This window comes from Colobus angolensis, unplaced genomic scaffold, assembly GCF_000951035.1.
Source record: "Colobus angolensis palliatus isolate OR3802 unplaced genomic scaffold, Cang.pa_1.0 Scaffold388, whole genome shotgun sequence".
NCBI lineage: Eukaryota > Metazoa > Chordata > Mammalia > Primates > Cercopithecidae > Colobus > Colobus angolensis.
The window spans coordinates 1848581-1867843 of record NW_012117243.1 but is presented as its reverse complement, the minus strand read 5'-3'; the positions used below and the strand labels follow the sequence as shown (position 1 = coordinate 1867843).

General features: G+C 38.5%; 1 protein-coding gene across 1 annotated transcript in view; it reads right to left on the bottom strand.

The window, feature by feature from the left end:
- The window catches only part of GNAQ (guanine nucleotide binding protein (G protein), q polypeptide), a 324241-nt gene extending 305048 nt beyond the window's left edge, over positions 1–19193 (bottom strand). Inside the window, exon 1 of the mRNA XM_011954639.1 lies at positions 19056–19193. The gene's annotated coding sequence lies outside the window, so the exon portion shown is untranslated. The remainder of the gene's footprint in view (positions 1–19055) is intronic.
- Between the last annotated feature and the right edge of the window lie 70 nt (positions 19194–19263).

The window sequence follows — 19263 nt, the reverse complement described above, 5'->3', positions numbered from 1 at the left end:
CACATTCTTAACTGAGATTCTATAATTATAACTCTCTATGAAAGACTTCACATGTGTTAATTACAGTCATCAAGACTGATAAAGCACACTTCCTGGAAAGATGGCAGCCCTCTAAAAACAGAAACTTCCTTTCTACCCCTCAAGATGAACAAAAAGGAAAAAAAAAGTAGAAGGAAAAACCTCATCTACATTAATAATAGCAACGGACCTATCAACCAGAAGTAATACAAATGGACCAAACAGAAGCAGCTGGGAGTCTACACAGAGCTCTTCTGCTTGTAAAAACAGTACAGTGTTGAGGGAAATAAGTGGCAAAGGTTCTCAAAGACTCCCTATGTCCCCCAACTTCAAGGAACAAGTAATGTCTCATTAGAACTCACATTCCAATCTATTCTAGCCATGAAGGGGCTAAAGAGGAACAACGTAGGCAACAGATCTGTTTTCCCCTCTGACCTGACTTATTTCTGGAAAAGTTGAGGGCCAAAAGCAAGACTACTTTGTAAAGGGGTCTAGAAACGCAGAGAAAAAGACCGTATAGATGCACAGCAAAAAAAATCCCCAAAACAGCAAGGCTCCATTCTGAATGACTTCTCATCAAAGTGGCTGGCTCACTCAAAAAAGAAGGAACAAACAGAATCAGTTGTGAGATGAAGCAAAGTTCATAGTAGCCACTGCCAGAGAGCCCTCCCTACCACTCTACTCAGACAACTGAACAGCTAAAAATAGAATATATACCATCATCTTCCAGTCCTCCAGCTCAAGTGCTAAGGGAAAGATACAAACAGACCCAAGACAAATAGGGAAGGAAGTCAATGAGATTCCACTCACCCTATTTTTGGACAAATACTAGGGCCAGACAAAATTTGGAGCATTCCTAAGCACAAATGAAGACAAGGCGAAGGACATGCAAAAGAAAAATGAAGAGAACGCTTTGAAAGGTTTACTCTAGAAAACAGAAGAAAAAAATGGACTATAATTGCTTTGCACTATATCAAGAAAATGTAACACAATGTGCATTGCTGAAATAGGACATTCTAGAAAATAAGGTGAAACAAAAATTGTCAGAGCTAAGAAAGGAAATAAGGAGAAAAAACAACAATACTGCAGAACTTAAAAATGAATCTGAAGCATCAAAGATACAGCAGGTACTTCATTCATTTGATACCTACTTACTGGCACTTGACATTTATATTCCAAACAGTGCCAAATCAGCATTGCAGACACAAGATTTGGGCAAACCATACAAATAATGGAGAGATACAGCAATTAGAGGGAAGCCGACAGCTTTGGCAGAGAAACAACAAAAATTCAATTATGAATGATTGGTGTACCTAAAGAAGAAAAACAATTCCTATGGAATATAAAAAAATATATTCAATGATAAAATGGGGAAGATCCTTGAAATGAAAGAATATTATAGAGATGGAGTGGGTTCAGTGCTTCAGCATAAATAACAAAAACCATAAAACACTGAAGCATGACCTGGAGTAGTTGTTAAGCTTTCACGTTATGGAAACAAAGAAATACATAACCAAATTTTTAAAAAAGCAAATCACAAAGAAAAAATATTCAGGCTGGCCACAGACTTATCAAATCTATCTGCTGAGAAACAACAGAGAAAAATCTACTACAGGGCAAGCACGGTAGGTAAAAAAGAGATCTAATCCAAGAATTCTGTACCCATGCAAGTTGTTGTTAATATATGCATGCCACAGAAAGGCATTTCCTGTTTTTTTGAGACGGAGTCTCACCCTGTCACCCAGGCTGGAGTGCAATGGCGCGATCTCAGCTCACTGTAACCTCCGCCTCCCGGGTTCAAGTGATTCTCTCCTGCCTCAGCCTCCCAAGTAGCTGGGATTACAGATGCACACCATCAAACCTGGCTAATTTTTTTGTATCTTTAGTAGAGATGGAGTTTCACCATGTTGGCCAGGTTGGTACTCCTGACCTTGTAATCCACCTGCTTCGGCCTCCCAAAGTGCTAGGATTACAAGTGTAAGCCACCTCACCTGGCCTCAGAAAGGAATTTTCAAATACCCAAGAATTCAGGAAATACATCACCGATGGACCCATCATTAAAAAACCTGGCCGGGCGCGGTGGCTCAAGCCTGTAATCCCAGCACTTTGGGAGGCCGAGACGGGCGGATCACGAGGTCAGGAGATCGAGACCATCCTGGCTAACACGGTGAAACCCCGTCTCTACTAAAAAATACAAAAAAACACTAGCCGGGCGAGATGGCGGGCGCCTGTAGTCCCAGCTACTAGGGAGGCTGAGGCAGGAGAATGGCGTAAACCCAGGAGGCGGAGCTTGCAGTGAGCCGAGATCGCGCCACTGCACTCCAGCCTGGGCGACAGAGCTAGACTCCGTCTCCAAAAAAAAAAACAAACAAACAAAAAAAAACCTATCTGAAGGTATAATCTAGCCAACTCATAGATGAATAAAAATAAATAAAAGCATATAATTAAATTGAGAGAATATTTGATGATAAGCATTTAAACACAGAACTAATGCTAAATATGCATCTTAATTGCAGACACAAATATATATATATACACATATATGTACACAATTTCTGAAAGAAAACAGAATAAAAAAGTGATAAATAACAATATACTTAAATGAGGTTCCTTAGGTTTAATTATGATTCCCTGTGATCATCCCAGATATTCAATATGAAATCAAAGGAGTAAGAGTTTCAGAAAGTGTGAAAATAAACTCTAGGTATGAAATTTGAGACTACTACAGAATCACTTTCAAAACATTAAAGATCACATTGGCTGCAAGATCAAATATTAACTTGATGCTAGCAAAGATGAACAGAGAGTGAAGAAAGGGGGCGTAAGTGGAAAGAAGAGCAAACTACTGCAGGATTAAGAGAGCAGATGTAGGTGAATAGTTAGGAATCTGTAATTAGGAGGAAGAACAGAATAAGAGAAATGTAAATTAGAGCAATGAATGTGGAAGTCATCTGAACACCATAAACACCTCTCCTTCCATCTGACACAAATACCCGTATTATATTCAAATTAAGGTAATTTCAATTTTATGTTTAGCCTTTTAATAACCATCAATAAACCCTAGACTTCAGAAAGACGCCCTTAGCCACTGACAATTTTATGTTTTTCTTACAAGACTTCTATCATCTGATATATCCAATGTTGCCTCTGAGAAGACTGTTAAAGAAATATATAAAATAAAATGTGTTGATGTTATTACTAACCACGAAGATTTAGAGAACCATTCTAAGTCTGGTATTGCTAATTTGTCTATAACAGACAGGAACAAAAAAGTTAATACATGAAAATAAAATACCAGAAAAAACGGAAAACGGAGTAATCAGAGGTTGGCAAATACCTGCCAGAATGCCAAATCCAGCTTCTGTTTGTTTTTATAAAAAAAATTGCATTTGAACATAGATAGCCATACTCATTTATTAACAAACTGTTTGTGGCAGAGTTGAGTAGTTCTAACAGAGGCCATATAGCCCAAAAGCCAAAAATATTTACTATCTAACCCTTAAAGTTTGCTGATGATCCCCGGTACAGGTAAAAAAAATTTCCCTCCCATGCAGGGGAGGGACATATAATACCATCTGGTCTCTGAAGACGATAAACTGAGAAACGAAAATGGAATATGACTACTGAAAGTTATATAGGCTACCAATAGTAAAATTAAAAGCAGAGTACATACCTTTCAAATTATCAGCATGGAAAGCACAACAAACCCAATACAAATCCCAAAGGAGAAAGAGAAAAGGAAACAATGGGGAAAGAGGAATAGGGGTAGCTGCAAGAAATCAAGAAAGAATCAGAAAACAGAAATCAGATGCCAATAAACCCTAACCATATTCATCATACATCAAGTGTAAGAAGAATAAACTCAACTATTTTAGGAAAAGACTCACTCAGGCTGAGGTTTAAAAAAACAAAAACTTTAGGCCGGGTGTGGTGGCTCACTCTTGTAATCCCAACACTTTGGGAGGCCGAGGCAGGCGGATCACAAGACCAGTCTGGCCAACATGGTGAAACCCTGCTTCTACTAAAAATACAAAAATTAGCTGGGCATGGTGGCGCACGCCTACAATCCCAGCTACTTAGGAGGCTGAAGGCAGGAGAATTGCTTGAACCCGGGAAGCGGAGATTGTAGTGAGCCGAGATCACGCCACTGCACTCCAGCCTGGGCAACGGAACCAAATTCAGTCTCAAAAAAAAAAAAAAAAAAAAAAAAAAACTAAGAATTTTAATTCAAGAAAAAGTAAAAAATAAACCTAGAAAAATTGCAAGAAAAAAGTAATAAAGATAAGAAAAATTAATTAACAACAAGAATGCCAAGATAACTCAATGAGAAAAGAATACGTTTGTTTCAACAAATGGTGCTGGGACAACTGGATATTCACACGCAAAGGATTATGTTGAAACCTCACATCACACCATATACAAAAATCAATTCAAAGTGTAAGACCTAAAACTACAAAACTCTTAGTAGAAAAGAGAGGTAAATTTTTGTGACTTTGGGTTTTTCCAATGGTTTCTTCCATGTAAGACCAAAACACAGAAGCAAGTCTTACAAAGTAGATAAACTGGACTTCATCACCATTTAAAACTGTCGTGCTTCAGAACAATTCTGCATATAGCCAAATCTATCATCTCATCTTATCAGTTCTGTTTTCTCCCCCTTGGAGACATTTGTCCTAGGGCACTCCATCCTTCCATAAAGAAAACCATCAAATTTTTAGAAATACATAAATTAGGCCGGGCACAGTGGCTCACACCTGTAATCCCAGCACTCTGGGAGGCCGAGGTGGGCGGATCATGAGGCCAGAAGATTGAGACTATCTTGGCTAACACAGCAAAACCCCGTTTCTACTAAAAATACAAAAAATTAGCCAGGCGTGCTGGTGGGTGCCTGTAGTCCCAGCTACTCAGGAGGGCTGAGGCAGAAGAATCGCTTGAACCTGGGAGGCAGAGGTTGCAGTGAGGTAAGATTGCGCCACTGCACTCCAGGCTGAGCAACAGAGCAAGACTTCGTCTCAAAAAAAAAAGAAAATAAAGAAATAAAGTGAAAGCTAAAAGTGACAGAAAATCTAATTCAAATGGTAAGTTGAGGCATCTGTTAATTATTTTTGTAGGCATATTTTGTAATTTTGTTAGTATATTTTATACGCAGTTTAGAAAATAAAAACTGTAAAATGAATATTGATTCAATAAAATGCAAATAAACACAACAATGAGATGTCTTTTTTCTACCCATTAAATTGACATAATCCAATGACAGCTAAAACTGTTATGTGTTGTGTTATGTTTTGTTATGTTATGTTATGGACCAAAACAGCTGATAATCAAACTCTAAAAAATGTGCATGAAAACAATCATACAAGTGTGCAAAAATACCCAACAATGTTCACTATAGCACTGATTATAACATTTTCTTAATAGAATCAAACTAAATATTCATTAAAAGGTATCAGGTATAAACGGCAGTGTGCCGGTATTTAACAATGGGTTCTTCCAGAGATGGGAGTAAGCCCTAATCTCTATCTGCCAATTTCCGTGGTGTAAACCCTAGCACCTTGTCTGATTTCAAGCTACCAAAGTTCGTTCACTAAATGTAGAGTTGAGACAGAAAAATGTTCAAAATTGGCTTTTGTGAGCAGGTACAAACTAGCTGCATCACACCACTGTATGATTCAAAATGCATGGAAACACTGAAAAGCCATAAATATGATCCAAAATATTTATATTAACATGGAAAGACATTCTACATATTACTGAATGAAAAAAATCCTATTACACATAGAACAGCTTATGCTGTGTCATCTGTGACACTGAAACTTGTATGTACATTTCACCTTCATTTTGAAAGAAAAAGAACCATACATCAGTGATGTATATAACACACTACATTCAACCTAGTTTTGCCCATAACAATGGCAGTAAATCTAGCTTTCATGGAATATCTAAAGCAGATCATGATTTTTATTTTAAAACAGAATAGCAAAAGATCAACAGTTTTGGCTTATAGTAATTAAAAACTTCTGTATCAAATACTACAAAACAAAGAAAAGAAAAAACAACAGACTGGCGTTACGTTTTTGGCAATAAAAATGACAAAAGGCTAATTTCATTTCTAGGTCTGGAGCTCAAAAATAGGCAAAGGAAATGAAGAAACAATTCACAAAAGAAGTAATTCAACTAGAAAAAAACATACGGGGAAATGATCAAATCAATGCAAAGTTTAGAACTATGTACCATTTTTGCCTGCTAACTTACTGGTATTCTAATAATATTGTTCATGATGCTGTAAACTGTATACAATCATTTCAGAACATGTTTTGGGTATGTATAACCAAGGTTGTAAAATTTTTCATATCCTCAGACCTAGAAATAACATTTCTATGAATCTATTCTAACAAAATTGTCTGTGTGCATGTTTTAAAAAGCTATCTCCACCAAGAACTTCATCACAGCATTATTTTTAAAACGAAATCATTGGGAGAAACCTAAATGTACAAAAAAAAAAAAGAGTAAACAATACATATCCTCTCAAAAGAATCTTATACAGGCCTTTCAAATGCTAATATGAAGTCTACATAGCCACATAGAAAATGCTTACAACCTAATGTTAAATTGATCACATCTATGTAAAAAAACAGAAAAATAAAACAGACTATCAAGGAATGTGCAAAAAGAGAGCATGGTTCTTAGGTTAGACTGGTATATTTTTGATAAATTTATGAATACATTTTAAAACACTTTATTAAATTTTGTGCAAAAAAAATTTGCATTACTTGTAAAATTTCAAAATCACTGAAAAACAGGCTAAAAAAATGTAATTAAGCAACAGAATGTGGATTGTCGTTCTTACAAAGACTAGCATGAAAACAACATAATGTATTTCTTAAGAACGTCAGAAAATTCTTAAGTGGAAGAAAATAAACACTTCTTCTCAACTCAGACTTGGACTATCTATTAAGCACAATAGTTTTTCTCCTTACTACACTTTTTTTTTTTACTATTTTAACAAACAACCAAACCACCAAAGGACAGTATCTCAGCTACTCTTATTTCATTCCAAAGAGAGAATAAAAGACAACGTAAATTCAGGCCATAGCATACTGCTTAAAGATACATCATAGTATAAAACATAAAGAATATTTTTAATAGAAATCATTGTGTTAAGCCACAATTAAGGACTAGGGATGAACAACACATTAATTAATTCTGAGATGGATACACTGTAATTTGAGTAGCAATTCACAGGTAGACTCCAGGGGTTTAGAAACATCTTCCCATCTACTGTAGAATAATCTGCTCCCCTAAGAAGCATGGCCTAGAGTAGAAAGCCCTACAGAAAATACGTTTCTCAAAGGACAGAGCTAGTGATTTTGATGAAAATATACTTGGAATCAGGATTTTCCTAAGGAAATATTGATGAAGTCCTATAATTTCCTCCATTACAATGCCACTCTTTACCAAGATGTATTGCATAAGGAAACACAAACTGTTTCTCTGAAAACGATAAAGCAACATAACAGGTATTTTCTCCCATATAAGACGAGAAAACACATGGGACTCATCACTACAAGAAGTGGTATGTGCCCAAAATTTGTAATCGTTTCTAATGTGATTTGGATAACATCTTAGATGGTAACCCATCTAAAATAGGCAAAATAGGAGAAAGTAGAATGTTCTGAGGACACCCATTCATTAGCCCTTGAAGACAGCAAGAACCTTCCACCTCCAGACTCCATGTCAGAGCCAAACTTGACTCCAAAAGGAGATAGTGCTTGGCAATTTATTAATTCTTGGATCATTAGGAAGTAATTGATAAATAAAAATATAAAGTTTCATTTCAAGTACCTTTTGTTTCTGCATTACCGAGTTTTTCTCTCAAATTATAAAAAATTATTCAAATTGTCCAAAATATATGCAGCTTCACTTTGAATATCAGTCATAATTAGAAAGAGACTTTCGGAACCTTTAGGCTAGGCACGGAGCTCATGCCTGTAATCCCAACACTTTGGGAGGCCAAGGTGGGTGGATCACCTGAGGTCAGGAGTTCAAGACCAGCCTGACCAACACGGTGAAATCCCGTCTCTACTAAAAATACAAAAAACTAGCCAGGCGTGCTGGCGGGCGCCTGTAATCCCAGCTACTTGGGAGGCTGAGGAAGGAGAATCACTTGAACCTGGGAGGCGGAGCGTGCAGTGAGCCGAGATCGCGCCACTGCACTGCAGCCTGGGTGACAGAGTGAGACTCCAACTCAAAAAACAAAAGAAAGACAGAAAGAAAAGAAAGAGACTTTAGGAACCTTTAAAAATCCTAGGGAAAAAGTCTACTCTCAGGCTTGGATGTAATGGCCCAGAATATGAACAAGACACAAGAGCATACATTCAATTGATAGGTGCCTTTTCTCAGCTAAAAGGTGTTATTTCTACATTATATGCCTCCACTTTGCATGAATCTACCTGGCAAGAATATCTCATGATATTGCTTATTTATTTATTGCCGTGGGCAACTGAAAGCTATTTTACCATAGGAGATGCAAGTCAAGCAAAAGCAGATTTCCTGTGCAAAGATGTCTCAAGAGACATCTCATAACCCATCACAGGATTAGCAGAGTTCTCAGAACAGTAATAGATGCATTTCTATCACCTGAAACAGCTGACAGAAAAAAAAAGAAAAAAGAAAAACATGGAGGAAACATGTTGCAGATTTTCTTTATACTCTGTTACCGGTTTTTCTTAGGACACAGCTTACTGAGAGTTCTATGCTTACCTATTTAACCACCTCTGGGAACAAAAGGACAGGAATGAGTACATGCAACACAAACTACTCCCATCCCACCAAGGCTTCTACAGTTACTTGCTCATCTCCCAACCCACCATCTGGGTGAGGAAGGGCACAGTGGATTTGACAATGAGGATGAAAACATGCGGTAGGATGGCGGAGGCGGCCAGAAGAGGCAGCATTGGTCTGGCTCTTCCTGATTGAGAACACCAATCCAAGGCGTGAGGCTCCTCTCCTTTGCTCTTCTCTCCTCTCCAGAGCCCAGCAAAGACACAGCAGTGCTACCCCTATCGGCAACAACACCCTCTGCCCTTCCAAGCCCCATGGGACTCCCTATTACTCTACCCTATCTACGCCTGTTCTTCTCCCTGGCACCCATTCAACTGCTAATGTGAGATCAAGGTGAGGCAGCCCAACACTGATAAGATGACGAGGAGAAGGCCCTCGGCCAGGAGTAAAGTGGGCCTAGGAATGCCAATTGCCTGCCTGGCACCTCTAGCAGAATTAAGCTTTTCTTACAGTTTCTCCAGAACTAGCATGAGAGTCTAGCTGCCCTTTCTTTGGCCACAGAGTCTTTGTCCAGAATGCAAATGAGGGACACAGAAAGCTGCCTCTTTTTTTTTTTTTAGACAAGGTCTCACTCTGTTACCTAAGCTGGAGTGCAGTGGCATGATCACAGCTCACCGCAGAGCCTTGACCACCCGGACTCGTAAGTAACTGGGATCACAGGCATAAGCACCCACGCCCTGCTACTTTTTGTATTTTTGGTAGAGACCAGGTCTCACCATGTTGCCCAGGCTGGTCTTGAACTCTTGGGCTCAAGCGATCTGATTGCCTTGGCTTCCCAAAGTGCTGGGATTACATGCATAAACCACCACACCTGGTAAAGCTGATTTCTTAAGGTTTCTCTGATCATGGTCATGCCAACGGAGGATGGCTCAGAGGCCATAGCATTAGATATATTTTAAAGCAAAAAAGTATAAAAATATTTTACTTCTTTGTATGCATGCTATAGATGTTTCTACCATTATCTTTTTTTCTGGTTTTAATGAAAGCCCCAAGAAAATAAGGGCACAGTGATGGAAAAAGAAATGAACACACAAGATCCATCCAATGTTTAATTCTAAATCTTTCCTAGAAAGCCCTAGAAAAGAGACCTGCTAGCTCCAAATATAAAGCAGCCCCCTAGATGTGCCCTACTGGGCATTCCCAGCGCTCAGGCTCACTGGCCAACCAGCTGTCACTGAAAATGGCAGAGATGGGCTTGGGCAACAAGATTATTTGTAGGCAAAAGAAAAGCAATGTTGTGTTTGGCTTCTGTCACACATATACTAAAGAGGAGCAATGCTTAATGACCAATGAAGAAAAAAACAAACAAAAAGCAGTAGTAAGTCAAAGGAAACTGCTTGAGGATACGGAAGAAAAGACCCAGTCCTGAGCCGAGCAGCGATGGAACACTGCGTCTCTCGGGCTCCACCTCTGTGCCTCCCAGGATATCGCCCTTCCTGCAGGAAGCAAGAGACCCATGCTGATATGACAGGAGGTTTCTGATACCATTTCTTGTGAAGACATTGCAACTATCAGCAGCATGCCAGGCGGCACCAGCGGAGCTCTGGACAGACTCACTAAGGCTTCATTCACAGGCCCCCGTCAAAGTGCTCCCCACTGCAGGGCACTCGGAGTTATTACAGAGGGCAAAGAGAAGAGCCAGGCCAGTCCGAAGGAGCCACCAGACCTGGCAATGCCTCCTGGTAGAGCCCATCACCGCTGGAGATGGCAACAAGCTCAGACCCCTCCTCCAGGGGTGAGTCTGGGCAGAAAGTGGCCAAGACACCAAAGCTGCAAAGGAGAAGGAGAAAAAGCTTCAAAGTTCAAATGGTCCTTAGAGATCATCTGGTGAAATCTCTTCATTCTACAGGCTTCTATAGAAAAAGCAAATGATCAAAATACCCTGAGGTTAGTTCTGTGGGGAAAAAAAGATTCCGTAAGCAGGGTAGGAATACTTCACCCCACTTTCAGTCACAGATTTTAGAAAAGATATATGTAACAAATCCAAAATGCACAGCCATAAAAGGTGCTTATTTAGCCAAAAATTAAACATAAAACACTTTCACAAAACCAGTCTGCTATTGTTTTTAAATTATTGCATGACTTACCAGTGCTCAAAAATGTATCACAAGAGTTACGGAGACAAGAGAGTTAAACCTGGCAATCTTTTAAAGGCAAACTGAACAAGAATTAAAGTCATCTTGTATTATTAGAACAAGTCACAGGAAATGGGTCATCTCTCTAGGACAAGGGGAAAATTGCATTTGCCATCTGCAGAAAGAACACATACTATAATGAAGGCGCTCTGCAAAGCGCAGGTCCTAAATATCAATTCACATGGCAAGAAAATATCAAAACAAACCCATTCCAAAAATGTGCTCAGGCTGATTGGGAATAACGAAAGTAAAGGCCACTGCTACTGCCATCACCCTTAACTACCTGTATGGAAATATAATCAGAAAAATATGAGAAAAGGATTTTCAAATCATTAAATGAGAAAGATGCCTACACATGCCTAAAGCACCTTCTCCCCTCTTCCAGCAAACGCACTGCATCCGATTCTGAAACCCACTGGCCTGTGATAGATTATCCAGCACGGGCTCACTAACTCTCTGCCGGTAATCATGAACCAATCTCAAGTCCCTGCCCTCTGGAAAAGGAAGGAGAATTTTACATTGTGTTCAGTAACAATTTATTTTTGCTTTGCAGACCAGAGTAAGTATTGCAAAAGAAAGTTAATCATCTCCTAAACACACATTCACAAATTCCTTCCTTTGAAATGTATTAAAGCACCCAACTTCCCCTCTCACCAGCTCACAGCCACATGATGTCTCACAGAAGCACCAACTTGGAAGTTCTTTAAATTATAAGGAAATGTGCAAGTCAGAGAATTTGAGGAATCTCTTTAGCATTTGTTTAAGAAAGATCTGATGAGGAATTAAATGGGTGGATGGTTTTCACACGGAAGGGATGGGTAGGGGGGCTACAGAAATCACTGGTAGACTGAAAAGTAAGTGGGTAAATCACAGAAGCATTCCTCTTTAGAAGCAACTAGATGCCTGCAGTTACCAGTAAATACATGCTGGTAGAAGATGTCACCAATCACCCTGTTGCCCCTACAGTAAAAGAAAATGTAGAAAAGAAACAATAAAAATGAAAAAAAAGCTTTCAACATAAAAAAAAAAAATTCTATTTCTATTTTTTAGAAAGTGATGCTGATCAAAAAAAAAAAGTCGGATTCTTGGAAAGCACAATTAATTCATGATTTTAGTTTTCCAAAGGGAAAAAACATGAGGCTATCTCCTAGAAATACATATAACTGTGTTTCTAAACATCACTGTTCGCTTCTGGTAACAGAGCCAGAAAGTCTGGCTAGATCTCTTTTTCTTTAATTTGTGGGTCAATTATTGTGTGTACACACACACACATATACACACAATATAATGGCATTAGTAACATTTTCATTCCCAACTGCACCACAATCCATTACACACTTCCTTGAAAACAACTAGTTTATTTCTAAAGCAGACATATAGTTCACAATCCATGATTAATCCTGTAATAAAATTAGGTGTATGGATTGTCAAATTTCAAAGCACTTGTGTAACAGCTTTCCATTGGAACAGCTGGATCAATTGCTATTGGCTTTTAACTGGAAACACTGAGAATGTTCAACTGAAACGTTGTCCCTAGAGAACAAATGAGAGGCAGGCAAGAAGACAAAAACTGTTCCATCTTTAAAACAGAATTCCTTTTACTGTGCCCCCAGTGGCCCACAAAACAGCAAAGAGGAGTCGAAAATGGAGAACATATGGATGATGCCTATTATAAGAAAGCAGGGAATTTAAATTCACTTCCTCCGATTACCCTCCATTGGTTTTGGAATCCAGTTTTCCACACACACATCCCTAGTTACTGATAATAGAATCATCAGCAACTGAGATCAAGATACAAGAACAAGGATCTTTGCCTTCATGGAGCTTCCAATCCACTTAGAAACACAAGGTAAGTGGTCATAAGCAGTTTCTCATGCATAAAGGCAAAAAATGATACATTCCAAAGGACAGAGTTCAGATTCTCAAGATCATCCGCATTCCCCAGTCCTGTGATCCCCAGGAAGCTCCTACAACGGCCTTCAGATTATTCTCTCTCTTTCTGTGTATGCCAATTGAAAAGCTAAAGCCAGGAAGGATAAAAGTCAGAAGGGCATGTCAGTATGAGGACATGAGCTACAAAACAAGAACTGTGCAAAGTGCTTAGTCTTTCCTGTTGGCAAAGAAGACATAAGGAGCATTGCATACAGCACATTATTTGGCACATACTAGGTGCTCATATTTGTTCCTTTGACTAGCATTCTGTCATGGAACTGTTCCTTCTTAAGTTATGCCTGGTAAAAAAAAAATTAAGAAATATTTTTTAATAACTGACAAGTGTATGTTGAAAAAATGGATATGAGATATCTTCATAATTTGATTTTTAAATAATACTAATTTTGTTCTTTAAAATTAACCATAAAGGTTTTTAACAAAATATTCTGCACTGATTATGGCTACGTATAAACGTTAACAACACAGCTGCATAGTGAATCCAATTTGGGATTCTCGGCACCGCAATATGGACATTGATTTTTGTTTGTAAAGCCTACATTGATGACCACCCAGGATGTGTTAACTAATTTCGTCAGTATGCCTAGGTCCTTTTTACTACGTTAGATGAGAAATCAGACAGATTTTTACATATCAGTAATGCAACAAATCAAAGGTGCTTGTTGAACAACTTCCTATAATTTTATTAGTAACAGCTATTCACACAAAACTGTGTTTGGGTCTGAGGGGAGCTCTTTCTTTAATGTTACTCCATTTGGCAGAACAAGAGTAAACGTTCACGGTTTACTGTAGCCAGTTATTGCCACATATTTAATTACCAACAATCGCACATTTTACCTTCTAGTGCTATTTCACACTTCCCTAGGATTAAGTCTACAGAGATCTTAACATGACTTAAAAAAGGCATTACAAAAGTTTTCCTTTGAAAAATGTGACTGCCTCCCGCTCCCACCCAGGAAATTCGACTTTTAAATTTGTTGCTTCACATACTTGTATTTTCCTCAACCCAATACAGAGGAAACAGATTCCCTCCACCTTCTCAGGGAGAAAGCAATCCTAACCTCCTTATAAAATGGCTTCTCTCTCTTCCAAGATGTACCCTTTGAGCTCCCTATTTTCCCTCTACAACATCCAATCAACATTTTCACTAATATTAACAGAACGAATAACTCCCCTTAAAGAAAAATTAATATGAATGCTGGAATCAAAACCTTCCTTAGAAAATCTTGTTAATTTCTTTTCAAGTGTAAGTTTGCCTGGATCATAAAGAAAAATCTGTTCCTTTTTTCTGCTAAGTTTAGCATAGCACGCAGCCTCACAACTGCAAAGGCTGTTTCAGGTCCTAAAAAATTCATCTGTAATAAAAATCATAACTGTTTTCAATAGGCACTTCTGAAAACTGAACATAAGCCATTTCTCCTAAAGTAGAGCTGAGTTGGTTTTCTTTTTTAACGAAAAAGATTATATCAAATTTATTTGTATTAAACAAAATGGCTACTGAATTAGTCTTCTGGTTCTCCTTTCTAAACTTACTTTAAAATATGTGAATAGATAAACCTGCAATATTTTCACTGTTCAGCAGGGTTTTAATTTGTGCCAGATTCGCCATATGAAGAAATAGCATATAGGGGTACAGGATGGGACATCATATGGAGATCCAGACAATGAATCTACATAGTTCAATGCAAAAATCTTACTCCGAAGGCTTTGTTACGCAGTCAGAGCCACAGTTTTGATTTCTATGGAGGATATTTCCACTTTGTTCTTCTGATATAAACTATAAGTACTTTGTTTCAACAGCAACAAAAAAAGGGAACTGTATCCAAATAAATCCTGACGTTCAGAAACATATTCAACACTTGGAAACTAAAAGAGTAGCAAAAAATAAAACCTGTTAGTCCCTCAAGCAGTCTCATAAACACCATTATTTTGCTATTTCTAGGGAGCTGTTGTTATTGAGGCTACTTAGAACCAAGGCTTTCATTCAACGGTTCTAAGTCACCATCCTAGATGGCACTGACCTCTAGGTTAATCCAGGCAATCAACACACCCACTCCAGTGAACTTTACTGAGGGGTAGTGGAGAGCATGCTCTTTTCCAGATGTGTAGAAATTAACTCCCAATACAGTTTAAATTGGCTACAGCATTTCCAGCCTTCCAAGCCCCTTCTTGGTCTAAAACTGTACAGCTTTCAGTACAAATGCATATCCTTCATATTAAAAATGTTTTAACTGCAATTCCTGAAATTCTGTATTTAACTATGGTGGGTTTGCTCATGTTATTGTATAGGTCAATCACAAACACCCATTTAGGCATCACCTGTGGTCTACAGAATATTAAAACTTCACTGAGCCCTGTACCATGCAGAAAACTGTATGGTAAAAAGATGAGAGGGTTAAACTAGCCTCTACATGATAAAAAGTAATAAAAATATAGAATGGTTTTTCTTTTCTTTAAACTTTCATACTTTAAGCATGACTGTCACCATTCTCAAATGCATCCAGTACAGAACTGTAATACACTGATTTAATGTGTGATGCAACATCTTACATTAACACTTCCTACCCTCGAATGCATTTATAATCAATTGGGTCAAAGAGTTACGCACAATTTTTTTAAGATCCTGATTATATCTGCCACAGATAAAAACACTATATATTCCTATGTTTCTATAAATGTATTCATTATTGTCTGTTCTAATTTCCAGCAGGATGGTAATAAATAAATTCATTTACTCAGCCAATATTTATTGAGAGCACTCTACGAGTTAGATATTGTGCTTGAAGCTGGGATTTAATAGTGAGTAAAACAGACACAACCCATACTCTCATATGTCTGCAGTGTACAACAGCAAGAAAATCTATGCTCACATATAAAATTCAGTTCAGAATTCCAAGAGCATTTAAGGTCTTCCATTTAAGACTGGCCTATCACAACCAGCCTAACATGGTAAAACTCTAGCTCTACTAAATATAAAAACAAATAGCCAGGTGTGGTGGCGCATGCCTGTAATCCAAGCTACTTGGGAGGCTGAGACAGGAGAATCGCTTGTACCTGGGAGGCAGAAGTTGCAGTGAGCTGAGGTCACACCATTGCACTCCAGCCTGGGCAACAAGAGCAAAACTCCATCTCAAAAAAAAAAAAAAAAAAGACTGGCCTAAACTTTGCCTGTTTCAATAGCGATAATTCAATCAATTAAAGGGGGTTTGCTAAATCTTCCTATTTGATAATTAAGATCTAAAGAGTAAAAGACTTCAAAAACATGTAAAATAAGAACAGGTTAATAGGAAAAAAATGTTTTTTCTAGGAACTGAAAACAATTTCAGGATAACTATATGTAACATGAAGCAGGCATTCAAGGCCATTGGTATTACACAGCCTTACAGACAAATTACATTAAATGAGCTTATCTACGTACCACCAATAGAAATATTTAGTGAATATTCATGAAAATTAATCAATTAAAGGAAATATGTGCTTTACACCTACAAAATACACAAAAACATTAACCAAGTAAAAATGAAGTATGCTCTTGTGTATCTACATTGAATGCAAAGACTAAGTTTTGAGTGTCAAAATAAACACTAATATAAATGAATTCAAAAAATGAGTAAGTTAAAAGACAACAAGAAAATAATTCAAAATTTAATGTAATATTCTTATAGTGGTAGATTTCAGGGTTCAAATTTCTAAAGTTAAAATAAAAATATATAATATATAAGCATATGGAATAAATTTGGAAGATTAGCACAGCTGCCGAATATAAATCAAAATAGCCCAAATTTTACTGCCATACTTTCATCTAGTCAGGTACCCACTACTTGCCTTTTTAAATGTCTCCATATTATTAATACACAAAAGTAAATAATTATATGAGCAAATGCAAGGGTACCCACTTTTATCCCTGTCAAACAAATCCTTTTCCATTAAAATGGCATCAAGTCTTGAACTAAAATTTACTTTGAAAACAATTTTATATTGAATTTCATTTCAAAATACAGTTATTCCTCCATAAACTGGTTAAAAATATTAGTAGATCTTTAAACTGTGAATGGATACATTCTATAATCTCCTCTGGACAGGTTTTGTTTAAATGACAGAAAGAACCAGAACATTCAGTCTACTCATCAAAGCAGCAAATCAGGAATTCCTCAAATGAAATCCCTCCCTAATATCTTCCTTGTTGAAATCAACCGTTCTGGATTCAACAACTCCTGAAATCACACTCATACACATACACGCACGCACAAATCCACATTTAGCATATATTACTATACAGATAGTGTATTGTGGTATTTATGTTGCAAAGGCAACATACCAAGAACATGAAGCAGTAACAATACTTGCATGATGTTACGCTAATAAGAGGAAAAAAAAGTTCTCCACACTACCACCACTTTAGCAGTAAAATTGGTTTACACTTTTTCTCAGAAAATTATCTCCAAGTTCATTTTTAAAAGCACAGTGTTATTTAAACACACAGTATGGAATTAAGCATCCATGTAAGTGTATTTCCCTTAAACATTCAAACCTAGGCCCACTGACAAACCGGTTCCCTGGGCTTCAACGCTTAGCTGCTGGGAAACTCAGAGCTGTCACTTTTCAGGCAAACAGGGTTGGCTGGAGAGACCTCAACTGCCCAGTTCACAGTTAAACAGAAACAAAGCCTGTCAACAGGGCAACAGAATTAAAGAAACAATTCTTAAAACAAGTCTCTCTAAAATACGTGCTTTTCCCCTTAATCATGCACTTAAACACTCTACATATTTCTTTTATTTTCTTCTCAATCTTGAGAACTCAGAAAACATTCAACTGCCCGTTTTCAGCCATTAGAAGTGGCTCAAAATGAGAATTAAAAAAAAAAATCTTTACTTTCCAACTGCAGTTTGCCTCCTCCCTGGCTTCATTCCCCGCTAAGCCCACCTCTTCCATTCAGGGTTTTGCCTTCAGTTCTTTATAAACATGTGCCCATTTCTCTGAGTTTCAAAATGAAGACATAAAGCATGTCATGTGAATTAACTATTAGTAACTATGTGTGTGACCAGTATATTTTGTTCCTGCTTGTAAATGATCCAGTACATAAGCAGTTCATTCCCAGCGGCAACTGGTTCCTTGAGCCAGCAAATGGAATGCTCAAGATAAGAAAGAAAATGCATGCTTCTCAAACACCAACTGACAGTACAATATTCTTTTCTTGCAGAAATGTTTGAGAAACACATTTATTATACATGCAAATATCCAGAACACAAGACATTCTTCAGGCCTGTTACTGCAAAGCTGTTTGCTCTTCCTACCACAATAGCTCAGGGTTCTGTCACTGTGGCTTGTATGTGAATCCTGATCGCTTGATTCTGAACATCCTCTCTGAGATAATCATCAATAAATTTCTATTTGAGAAATGGCATTTTCTTGCTAACTTAGAGTTAAAGCAGAATTTTTTTTCAAGACTAGAGGAAAATTTTTCCTGTATGTTTCCCGTTTTCCTTCTAGCCCAGATTCCAAAGATATTAAAATGCTATCTGTTTTAAACAAAAGGTTTCTATTTGTTGCCAAGAGAGTAACTGAGAGACTGCACTGGTTTTCGGCAGTAACTATTGTGAATTCAGGCCTACATCTGGGTTGCCTCATTAAACAAAAGATACCGGTCGCTGTCAACAACCACACAGCACAACGTTCCCCTACCCTCATCTTTATCTAGAAGGAATGGTGCAGACGAGAATCACGCCTGTCACCATCCACTAGCCAAGAAACTCTTCTAGGCTCCCTCCTTTCGATGGTCTGGTGGCTAGAGAACAGCACTTGTGTGACACATTTGGGCTCGCCCTCCCGCCCCGCCCCCAATACACAGGCCCTTTCCTTGGAGGGCCAACCACTTGGCTTCCTCATCATCAGTGCTCCGGGAATCCAGTTGCGAGTCTGCCCACTGTTCCCCCATTCCCTCCTGACCCCAGAGAGCACTGATAATGGACGCACACCGGCCACCCCACCGCAGGCCCTCCCCCAACGTGCCCCGGCTCCGCTCGCCACCCGCTGGGCCACACACGGCTCCCCGCGCCACCACCCCATGGGGTGCCGCGGCCACGACTCTGGAAGTTCAACCCCTCTGCCCACCTTTCCACCCCCGCGCCTCTGGCCGGAGTGATCTGCCATTTAGCAGATGCACAGCAGATAAGGCACAGCCCTCAGGGACACGAAAAGGAAAAAGCCGAGACACCCGGCAGGGCAGCCGCGACCCCTCTGCTGCGTGTGTGTATCTGGGTGTGTGTGTGTGTGTGTGTGTGTGTGTGTGTGTGTGTGTGTAACGCGCCCGCGCGCCGCG